The sequence below is a fragment of the Pinus tabuliformis genome, chromosome 3_2 (genome assembly GCF_031772625.1).
Source record: "Pinus tabuliformis cultivar Carrire ecotype Pingquan chromosome 3_2, CPIR1, whole genome shotgun sequence".
NCBI classification, from domain to species: domain Eukaryota; kingdom Viridiplantae; phylum Streptophyta; class Pinopsida; order Pinales; family Pinaceae; genus Pinus; species Pinus tabuliformis.
This window is the reverse complement of record NC_142302.1, coordinates 962,872,872-962,885,221: the sequence shown is the minus strand read 5'-3', so window position 1 is coordinate 962,885,221 and position 12,350 is coordinate 962,872,872.

Here is a 12,350-nt window from a genome sequence, read left to right as displayed (position 1 = left end):
TGGGCTGCCATGTGGGTCCCACCTGCTTACTGGGATGCCATGTGGCACACCCTAGGCCTCACTTTTCCCTTGTCATGTCAAACTTTGAAGAGCTCTATCTTTCTCATACGGGCTTGGTTTTTTGAACCTTTTTCACCTTTGTGATTAGGGTATGAGCTCTACGATCTGGTACTGGTTCAAGCATAATCCAAACACTTTCATTTTGAGCCATCTTTGTCCTGTGCGTCTTTCTAGAGCCACCTGGATTAATCTTCCCCACTGAGGAGCTTTTGGTCCTCGAAAAGCATGAAAAATAATCTACATCTCTCTGTACCCTATCTATATCACAAGCATCCTGAAAAGGTCTCGCTTCTAACTCCTTCACTTTGGTTCTTCAGAGCCTTAAGCGATGAGCTGACACCTGCTACTTTTGCAACCTGTAGTACATTGTTTGCAAATTACATGCTTTGAATGACATGACAAACTAAAGTCCCAAACATCCCATACTTGCCATGAGTTTATAACGCATACTCGGTGGTCAAGTTTACAACAAGATGGACGCAATACTCTAGCTATGACAATAAGGCCAACCTATCATTGTTGCTTCAAAAAGTGATGGAAAACACCTCATCATTGCAACACATGATTTAATACACAAGGCCAAACATTATTGTTTGACAAGCGATAGAAAGATAACGTCACTTTCAAAGTGTAAAATATGACTCAAAAATTGACCAAACATCATTGTTGCTGACCAAGTGATGGAAAACACATCATCACTTTTACACTTTAAAATGAAACAGATGTCAAAAGAATGACCATGAAATTACAGCAAGTGGAAAAAAACATTTTTCACTTATCAATGTGAATGGGTCACCTTCTTGAGGTGGTTTTGCTTGTTGAACAACTCTTCTTCTTGATTCACGCACCGATGCTTTGTCTTTAAGGCACTAATCCGGATCGATCTTCCAACAAGTGGCTCTTTGATGGTCGTTTCTGTCGTAATGACTGCAGTAGGCTTTCTTTCTCCATATCTGCTTAACCTGCTTCTTTTCATGCTGTTGAGAGGGCCTTTCACACCTCATGAGTGCTACCCTTCTTTTCCAACACTGGGAAGTGGTATGGTTAGGTAAACCACAAAAGGTACATGTTTTTCCATGCCCTGATTTTTGTTCATTATTAATAACATGATCATAATCAAAATGAACATTCAAATATCGAATATGGTTATACCTTCCTTTGTTGTTTCTAATATTAGTATGGTGATGAGAGCTTGCCTCAGCTCTCTCCCTGCAATGGAAACTGCCATGGGATGATGGGGATGTTTTTCCATCATTCTCTTTCCTCGATGATGTCTCAGATGAATTTTACACCTTTGAGCACTCTCCTTTAGTGTATCTCGAGCCTACAAATCGATGTTCATGCACAACCTCCAAAGGTTGAGTGATGCTTTGGTTATTAGCACCAAGTTCTTCTTTCTCCTCATGCCTCATCTTTGTAAGGAGCCTCATGTTTGTCCCTGTAATTGGGATCTCCAAATCTCCAATAGACATCATACTATGAGAAGATGAAATCAAAAGGAAATCAACATCTTTTACCTTCTCTTTCGATTTGGAAAGAACTGATGAGGGTTTCTCATCATCTGTCGTTGGTAGTTTGCTAACTGTCATGGCGCATTCCCAAACTTCTTTCCTGACATACACAAGTCTTGTTCAACACGATAATTCCTCTACCTTAATGGGATTGACAATGCCTTGGCCATTAACGCCCAAGCCTTTCCCTTCATATCCCATTCTTTTGAACAGTTTGGAGCAAATTCCTGTGGTGTGATTTTCAAACACAACGAAATCATCATCAGGAAACGTACATGAAGATGGAGAACTACTTTTTACCTCACATGGGTCACACTACATCTTTTCCAAGGCCTTGTCCTTTTCTTGCAGTTGTCGTAGCAAACTTTGTTTTTCCTCCTTCTCTTCATGTAGGCGCATCTTCAATTCATCATTCTCTGCTTGAAGATTATGTTTGTTTTGCTTCAGTTCTTCCATGGCCTTTTCTGTGGTTTGCAACTGAAGCTGCAACCACTCCTTTTCCTCAGTCTCTTTCTCTAGATTTTCATACATAATTTCCACTTTCTTGGAAATGTTGATCATGGTCTCGTACATTGCTCTTTCATCCTCTGGCATTTTTCACACTGCAATTCACATCAACGCAAAGACCGCTCTGATACCACTTGATCCAGGTCTGGGTGTGACGAAGGACCTTTCCAAGACCTTTTACTTTCGCGACGTGTTAAATTTCATTTCAAAGAACATTAATGAATACATCTACATGCGGAAAAGAAGGGGAACATAACAATTATTAGCAACATAAAAACAAAATTCGTTGATAACGGAGTTCATCCAGGAGGGACTACGTCTTTGGGCGCCGTTGTCAAGATGATGTCGCGATCATACAAGGAAAATGCCCTCACGCGGGAGTGGCTCTAAGAGCTATTCCACTACAGGAACTCTCAGTCAAACTCCTATCAGTATGACACAAAAACATGCATGATGAGAATCCCACCAACATGGCATAAAAGGGATCTCAATGCAAAAACATGCATGATGCCAACAAGAGTATCCCATCAGCATGAAACAAGGGATCTCAAAGAATAACATGAAAAATCATGATAGCAAGTACATCACATAGAAGATTCTACATCACATCAAGCAAAGAATCATGACAACATGTAAGAAACAAGCTCATGCATCAACATCAGTTAAGGATATGTGCAGCATAATGCATAAAGAAGAAGTACATGAGCACATCATATACCTCACAACCAAGGGCCATCTGAAGAAGTGGATGTCACACTACTGAAGCTGTTCGAACCATTGCTCTCAAGGCATCGATCGCATGAAGATGGTTTCTCCCACAAGAATGTGGACATCTACACTGGCACCTAGAAAGGTGACTAGAAGAAGAAATAAGAGAATAAGAAATATGAAGACACCATTAGATTTGTGGCATCCAGTAGTGCTGAATCGACTATCCAAAATCTGAACTGAGAAGTTGAGAATTTGGGGCTCAAGGAATGTTTTAGATTCCCCTGGGATTCCTCAAAGATTCTGCTCCATGGGTGAACTAGAAATCTGCAACTCAGATGACGAATCTAATCTTGCCATTTTTATCCCTACGGAAAACAATGAAAAACAAGTATAAACTTGACTATATTCTGAAATGTTAAAATTTTACCTCCTTGGGAAAATTTCATGGCTCATGGTTCTGCTCCCTATTTTTGTTGAAATCATGGTTCCACGTGCATTCTAGAAATTACTGGAAAATGCAAACCTCTAATGAAGAAATGAACAACACCATTGTGTTCGTGGCGATGAGAGGTGTAAAAACCATATAAAACTTGTCAAATTCTAACAAAATGAAAATTTTGCCCTCCTACAAAATTCCTGATTCCCGCATTAAAATATTAATTAATTCATTGCCTTGAAATCCATGCCTGCATTCTGCCTTGAAAACCATGCCTGCAGTCTCCCTCTGTCTCCCACTATGCAGAGGTAAAACTACTGATTTTAAATAAAAACTCATCAGCGGATTTACCAATGTAGGCAGTTTGGTGCTTTGGTTAAAAGAGGCAATATGGTTGAGGAGATGTCGGGGGATCAAATACAACCCTTATATATATATATATATATATATATATATATATATATATATATATATATATATATATATATATAACCACAAACCCCGAAATACCCGTATTGTTGCATTATTGGCACACCCTTAACTGTTGTTGGCACAAAAATCGGCGATCAACATATCAAATTGGTGATCAATACGGGCGTTGGCGTATTTATTGGTGCGATTTTCAGGACTTCGCCTATATCTCTCTCTCTCTCTCTCTCTCTCTCTCTATATATATATATATATATATATATATATATATATATATATATATATATATATATATATATATATATATATCTGTATGGTATGACATATATGCGGGATATGTGGAGGAGGGTTCAACGGGGGTTATTGCCACTGATCCCGATACCATATCATTGTTTCCGTTTGTGAAAAGGGTGGAGGGAGTTATGGCCTATCAACCTTAGACATATGTATGATGGTTTTAAAGGGTTTGGCGGGGGTTATTACCGCCGATCCCGAAACCATATATTGATACGATTTTTGCGATTTAAAGGGGTTATTCCTTTTACATAGTTATTAATAACTATATATTAAAATGAATAACCATTTTCCATACATTTGTCTCTTGTGTAGGTTTAGGAGACGAAAGAATGTCAAGTGTCAATGGTTGATGGGCTGCCATGTGGGTCCCACCTGCTTATTGGGATGCCATGTGGCACACTGTGGGCCCCACTTTTCCCCTGTCATGTCAAATTTTGAAGAGCTATATCTTTTGCATACAGGCTCGGTTTGTCAAACCATTCCCACCTTCGCAATCAAGATGATGAGCTCTACGATCTAGTTCTAGTTCGAGCATAATCCAAACACTTTTATTTTTGAGCTATCTTTGTCTTGTGTGTCTTTCAGGAGCCACCTGGATCAGCGAGCCCCAAAAGTGATGATTGACGCTATGTGACTCATTTCACTAGTTTCAATCCTACTTCTTCATTGCTGTGAGCATCACCCGACGTAATGAGTGCTAAGTGAACTATTCAAAAATCAGAAGAAAATAGTCAGTTACGACTGCCTCTCATGGAAATGGTCATACATGAATGACTTACTTAACACAGTTGAATCCCAAACGGATATCTAATAAAATGCACTGCATAAACCCACTAATACTTAAATTCAAAAGAGTGAAGGGATCTCTACTTGAACGATTCATGAGGCACAAAACTTGCTAATGTTTTCCAAATGGGGTAGCAAGGTAAGTGGCCTTGATTGTGGGGAAAACTCTATAGTTAACTGCACTTGAGTCATAGGTGATCTGGGATGGGTGACCTCCTGGGAAGTACTGGTTACTAGGTGCAAGCCCCAGAAGTGATGATTGATGCTATGTGATTCATTTCACTAGTTTCAATCCCACTTCTTCACCCCTGTGAGGATCACCTGATGTAATGAGTGCTAAGTGAACTATTCAAAAATCATGAGAAATTATTCAATTACGACTACCTCTCATGTAAATGGTCATATGTGAATGACTTACTTAATGCAGTTGAACCCCAAAATGGTATCTAATATAATGCATTGCGTAAACCCCCTAATACTTAAATTCAAAAAGAGTGAAGGGATCTCTACTTGAATGGTTCATGAGGCATAACACTTGCTAAGGTTTTGAAAATGGGGTAGCAAGCTAAGTGGGCTTGATTGTGGGGAAAACTCCAAAGTTAAGTGCGCTTGAGCCAGAGGCGATCTGGGATGGGTGACCTCCCACGAAGTCCTAGTTATCGGGTGCAAGCCTGGGAAGTGATGATTGACACTATGTGATTCATTTCACTAGTTTCAATCCCACTTCTTCACCCATTTGAGCATCACCCGACACAATTAGCGCTAAGTGAACTATTCAAAAATCATGAGAAATTAGTCAGTTACGACTACCTCTCATGGAAATGGTCATACGTGAATGACTTAGTTAACACAGTTGAATCCCAAAATGATATCTAATATAATGCTATGCATAAAGCCCCATATACTTAAATTCAAAAAGAGTGAAGGGATGTCTACTTGAATGGTTCACGATGCACAACACTTTCTAAGGTTTTGCAAATGAGGTAGCAAGCTAAGTGGGCTTGATTTTGGGGAAAACTCCACAGTTAAGCACGCTTGAGCTAGAGGCAATCTGGAATGGGTGACCTCCCAGGAAGTCTTGGTTACTGGGTACAAGCCTCAGAAGTGATGATTGATTCTATGTGATTCATTTCACTAGTTTCAATCCCACTTCTTCACCCCTATGAGCATCACCTGACGTAATGAGTGCTAAGTGAACTATTCAAAAATCATGAGAAATTAGTCAGTTACGACTACCTCTCATGGAAATGGTCATAAGTGAATGACTTACTTAACGCAATTGAATACCAAAATGATATCTAATATTTCATACATGTTTTATGCTTTGTGAGTAACTTGTTATTCATGGGTTTTTTTTGTATTGCTCTATTTCTGGCACAACATTAATGATCTAGTTTTTAGAGTAATTTTTTAAAGTGATTCCTAGCAACTGTATGTTGTCAATAAGTTTAGTAAACCTATGTAAATGGCATGATGGAAAATTGTAGTTGTTGGAAAAGAATCCTCTCATGGTTTATTGGATGATGTTCAGGACATTTCATCTATGAATGCATCGATTGAATCATTTTAATATTGATGTCATTTTAATTGAAAACCACTGGTTATTTCCCAAAAGAGGATTTTCCTCCATTCTTGTTGGATGAATATGAAATAAAAATTCCATTTTATGAGACAAATTTGTCTCAAGCTCCGTTTTTTCTCCTCATCCTAAAATAACTTATTGTCCTTATTCCACAATATCAACAATATTTCCATCATGCAACTAATTATCAAAATATTCAAATAGTTGAAGCATCTTGGCCTCTTCCTACTTATTATTGTTATGAAACCAACTCACAAAAAGATAGAGAAGTTAGATCAACGCCTTAGAAATAAGCCTCTTCGAGGGAGAAACCTCCTTTACATTACACAAATGAACAATTCTTAGATGATTCAAATGAAAAAACCTCCTTTATATATATAGAAGTCTAAGGGGTCACAATATAACCAAAGTCGACCTAACAATAATAATATAAAGGCACCAAAATAACAATAGTGGGATTCTATAGGGCACAATAATAAAAATATGGGGACAATAGGGGCACAACAATAACAATAAGGGATACAATGACAAGAGTAGTGGGGGAATCACTAGTATTATAGGGACCTAACATGCCCCTCTCCTTCAAAAAGGTGTTGTCCTCAATGCTTGAGTAGTTTTGGATGCTTTTCTATAAAATTCTCATCCTCCCATGTGGAATCTTTAGCAAATAAGTTCCTCCAATTGATGACATACTCTGAAATTGATCTGTAGCTATCGAGTTCTTGTTTCTTTGACTACTTCAGGTTCCAATATGATGTTTTCTTTCTCATCAAGTTCTGGTAATATTGTTTGGACTAGAAACTTGTCACCTATAACCTTCTTTAAGCATGAAACGTGGAAAACTGGGTGCACTCAGGAGGCTACACGGAGCTCCAATTTGTATGCCATAGTGCCTATCTTTTATTTGATGATTAGGGAAGAATCTAATACCACTCCAACCTCCTCCTTTCCTCAGTGCAATCATTAGATAGCAAAAGAGAGTTAGAATTACTATTTGTATCCATAGGCATGTTAAAAATTGGATTCCTTATTTTCAATCAAGTGTGAGTGGATAATTGATGCATAAAAATAGGTTATTGATCTAACTAAATGTGCCAGTGGAGTACCATGATTTACTTCTACAAATAGACTAGCGTTTTCCTTTCATCCAATTTCAATTAGCATTATATTTAAATTAATGGTGTTTTCTTTTGTAGCCAGAATCATGTTAATTTATTCTTTCATGAGAATGTTTCATTGTAGTTAGTTGGAGGAGTGGTCTTTGAACACCTTGATGTGATTTCATCCTTGAGGGTGAAATGAGTAGAACCTAACCTAATGTGCATATAGCATTGTGACTTCTATGTTTGTACAAAGCCTAGGTTGATAATTTAAGTTGTTAAGCCCTTGGGAGTTGCAACATTCTTGGTGAAATACCATGGCTCATCACCCACATCCACCATAATGAAGGATGTCATCGAATATTTGAAAAATCAACCTATACTTCATAGATATTTCTACTTTAGTTGAAATGCTTAGAATTAAATGTATATTGATGCCGAGGAAGCAACCATTACTACTAGCTCATGTAAACAAGGTTTAGTCTGATTATCGATTGGTCTCCATATATTGTCAAGAATGGAGAGCAGATAGCTTAGAGCTCAGGGGATGGGATGAAATATTAAGTTGTTGTTGATGGAAAGGGCATGCTCATATAAATGCACTTGTTGATTTTCCATTTCATTATCGCTCAAGTTTAGAGACTTTGGCAAATGGTAGGATTCAACCCTTAGAGGGATGCAAGCACCACTTAAATTCTTTTGAGAATTTAATCTAGCATGGGACTCATGGGATTGTTTTCCAATAAAATATGTTTTATAGCAATATGAGAGTCACTTAGGATGAAGAGGGAATGAGGGTTGAAATAAATTGTTAGCTTAGGACCTTAGAAGAGGATGTAGAATTCTACTTGATTATTAGATGTATAGTCCAAGTTCCATATGTGGTATTAAGAGTCTTCTTAAAATTGGTTTTAACTATGAAACTATCATGTATAAAAGTGGACGAAAATTTGGGGAAATTTTTAAAGACATAGTGATATTATCCTTGTTTATTCAATATGGTTAATATTAATCCAAATTATGACATAAACATAGTTGCCCATCAAATGAGAATTCTACTGATTACCCATCTTTTTGAGGTAGAAAAAAATTCTATCAATTTAGAAAAGTGGTTATTCAAAATACATTTTTTTTGGAGCATATTCTTGGCACTTTAAATTTCATTTGTACGAAGTATAAACCTTTTTTTCCAAATGTTAGTGATTTTCATGCTGATTTTGAAAAGTGTTGATGCAATATCAACCCCTTCTTTTAGAGGTTGTATATCCGACACTTTAAATTTTCTAATGTATTAAGGGTGAACAATGTTTTTAGTAGTTGATTATTTTATCATTTTTCAAGTTGTCTTATTCATCTCTTTTTTTTCATCTTGAGATGTTTATTTTTTAAGAGTTTTCCAAATATTTGTTTTTTTTTTGTTTTTCTTCACAATGGATTTTTTATAATGAAATTTTTAATCTGTTTTACAAAGATTGAAAAAACAATAATATTAATATTTTAAGGTTAATAATTTTTTATATATTTATATATCATTGATTAATACTTTAATACATATAAAATAATTTTCACTAAAAAATAACAATTTTGAACACTCGAGAAAAATTACACATTTTCCATGTAGATATCATTGAAAAAATATGTATTTTCTAAAACCAACATGTTAAATAAAAGATTTTAATGGAAAAATTGAATAAAAAGGTTGAAGAAATAATAAATATTATTAAATTTTTATGAATTTTATATTCAAAAATGATGACATTTTAAGTTTTTTTTTTCCAAAAATAAAGATTCAGATAAAATTTAAAATAAAAATAACCCAAAAAATGTAAAAACATAAAAATAAAACATACCCCCATATATATATATATATATATATATATATATATATATATATATATAATAGAAGGATAAAAAGTTTAAAAACATAAAAAAAATACAATTAAATTAAAAAGAATAACAAAAAGTTAAATAAAAATTAAAAATTAAAACAAATATTTTTTTTTTTAAATTGAAAAAAAAGCACATAAAAAAAACAAATCAAAAACATTAAAAAAACAACAAATCAAAAACTATTAAAAAAACATAAAAAAAATAATAAGAACATTTTCAATAAAAAGATTAAAAGATTTTTAAAAAATTACATTTATAAAAATAAAAGTAAAAGAAACTAAATGAAACCTCCTGGCCTAGTCGCGCGCAACTCCCCACCCAACCAAGTTGTAGGCCTCACCACCCTTAATTGGACAAAGTCCATTCCCAGAATCGACTTTGCCAAGTGAGGAGCCGCGAGGCCTAGGGCCTTGGGGAGTCGGGATTTGTGCTTGCCGAGGCCCCATGGCCCTTAAGTGAGGAAAGTTGATTCCAGGTATTGACTAACCCACCCAAGGGTCACGGGGCCTGTGTCTTGGGTGGGTGGGAGTTTCGATTTTTATTTTTATTTTTATAAAACAATGTTTCCAAAAACAAATTTTTTAAATGTTTTTTTTTTTTAATTATTAGTTTTAAATTCGGTTTTTTTATTTTATTTTATTTTCTTAATATATTTTTTATAACATTTCTTTTTATATATATAAGTTTAGTGTTTTTATAGATGCTTTTTTTTTTAAATTATTTCTTTAAAAAAAATATATTTTTTTAAAATTATTTTTATTGTCTTTTTAATCTATCTCCTTAATATTATTTATTTATTTTATATTTTTCTCTTTGGTCAAATTTTTAATATTTTTTTTAAATTATGATTTTTTAAATATTTTTTTGTTAAATTTTTATTTTTTATATGTTAAATTTTTTATTTTTTTATTTTTTTATTGTATATTTTTTTTATGATATCTCTTTTAATTTTTTTATGTTTAAATATACATTTTTGTTTACATGTTCTTATTTTTATTTTTATTTTTTATTTTTTTTTTGTTTGTTTTAGTTTTTATTTTATCAATTTTTTATAATGTGAATATTTGATTGGATACATATGTCAAAATAACATTGTTTTATTGATGATGTACTTCCTTGTAGAAACAATAATTTTTTTTTGCATAATCTCTATTTTTTTTTTCCACTTTCAATATGTTTAGTAGTTTCAATTTTTTAGATGTTTGTATATTGTGAATATGTTTGATTGGATATATATGTCAAAATAAAAAGTGTGTACAAGCAATAAGTCTAGGAGAACAATTTTTTGTTGATGGTGTATTTCTTTTGTTTGCATAATCTCTTCTTTTTTGCCCACATTCAATATGCTTATTAGTTTCTTCACCTTCATCTTCATCATGTCCAACTTTTCACCTAGGGGATAGCACAACATTTGAGCCACATTTGAGGCCAAGACTAGTGGTTCCTTGAAACATCATTTCAACTGCCATTGCCAATTGATCTACCCTGAGGAGAATATTAATTCTGATTTATTAAATTCAAAAGAAATATAATCTAAATATTAAATTATTATTATTATATATAAAAACAAAATTAAAATATAATAAATATAATTTTTTAAAAACAAATTATAAATTTCAAAATCTTAAAATGATTTAAAAATAAAATATTTACACAAATTTCCAAGAAACAAATGTTTTAATATAGAGTATCAAAAACTCCAAAATCACATATAAATTCATTTGGTTTGTAAAATTATTTCTTATCCAATGATTTTAATAACATTATATTTAATAAATTGTTATTAATATGATAAATTTAAAATAAAAATAAATTAATATAAAATAAATGGTTATAATTTTTTAAACTAATATTAAAACAGTGACTGAAAATCGCTGGAATTTTAATGTTTTTCATAAAAATGATATTTTATCTTTAATACCATGGTTGAAGAAATAATCAATGTGATAAGATGCATACTTTGGCTTCCATTCCTCGAACCCAATCGTCATCCGTAGTGAAAAATCATCATGAAGCCACTATAACCCCCTATATCTATCCCTCGAAGTTCTGTGGAGGGGCAAGTGGTCATTTGGTAAGGAGTTGTCTATAATGCGACTTTTTGGAGATTCCGGTGACAGAATCCGATGGAAGAAATTGAGGTTAAATCTTGATTCGTTGCAGTTAAAATGGTTTTTTAACTTCATACTTGGATTCGGCACCTAGAAAACCCCTAGGACGCTTTGATTGTGCACAAACTAGCTATCAAACTTGCGATTCCAATAAATTGCTGCCGGATTTTGACTGGAAAAACCCACCGGAAAGACTTCCAAAAAATAGCATTATAGACAACTGCATTTGGTAATATATATTATTCAGCGGACATTTTGCGAGTATTTTCAAGATACTGTGCAGTTTGAAGTTGAACATATTTTTTTTGATGCATTCATTCACTGATGCTGTACCATGTCAGACATATCTAATCATACGCAGTAACATCATCCTTTGTTGAATTAAAACGCAGTTGTCAGATTGGTAGTGTACCGAATACGGTACCCATTCAAATCATTCTAGGACGGTGAAGATCGTTCTTCTAGATTGTGTATTGAATTCATAATCTCAAACAAACCATATGGCAGTGGAGTCTTCTTATTACAACTCAGCGATTTCTCAGTTTCAACCATTGAAACTGAGAAATTTCAACCATTGGAACATTCCCAGCGCTTTTGGTGTGTTGTGGTTCCTAAGAAGCTCTAAATAGTAAATTGAAAAGGCTAATCATTTGATTTAGGAAAGCAGTGGCCACAAACAAACAAAAGATATTGACGCTATTTATGGGTATTTTGTCCTTCAAATGCCGTTCAGATTTAAAAAATTTACTAACTGCTGTCATCAGTATATCAAGTAAACTTTGTCAGATTGACAGGATGCATGGATTTTTTATTTTTTTCATTGCGTATTGACTATCAGTGAGGTAATGACAGTGCGAGGCTATATTATTAAAATGATGAAATTTCTGGTCAAAATTGATTTTGTCGGAGGAAAGCGCATGAAGGTAATGA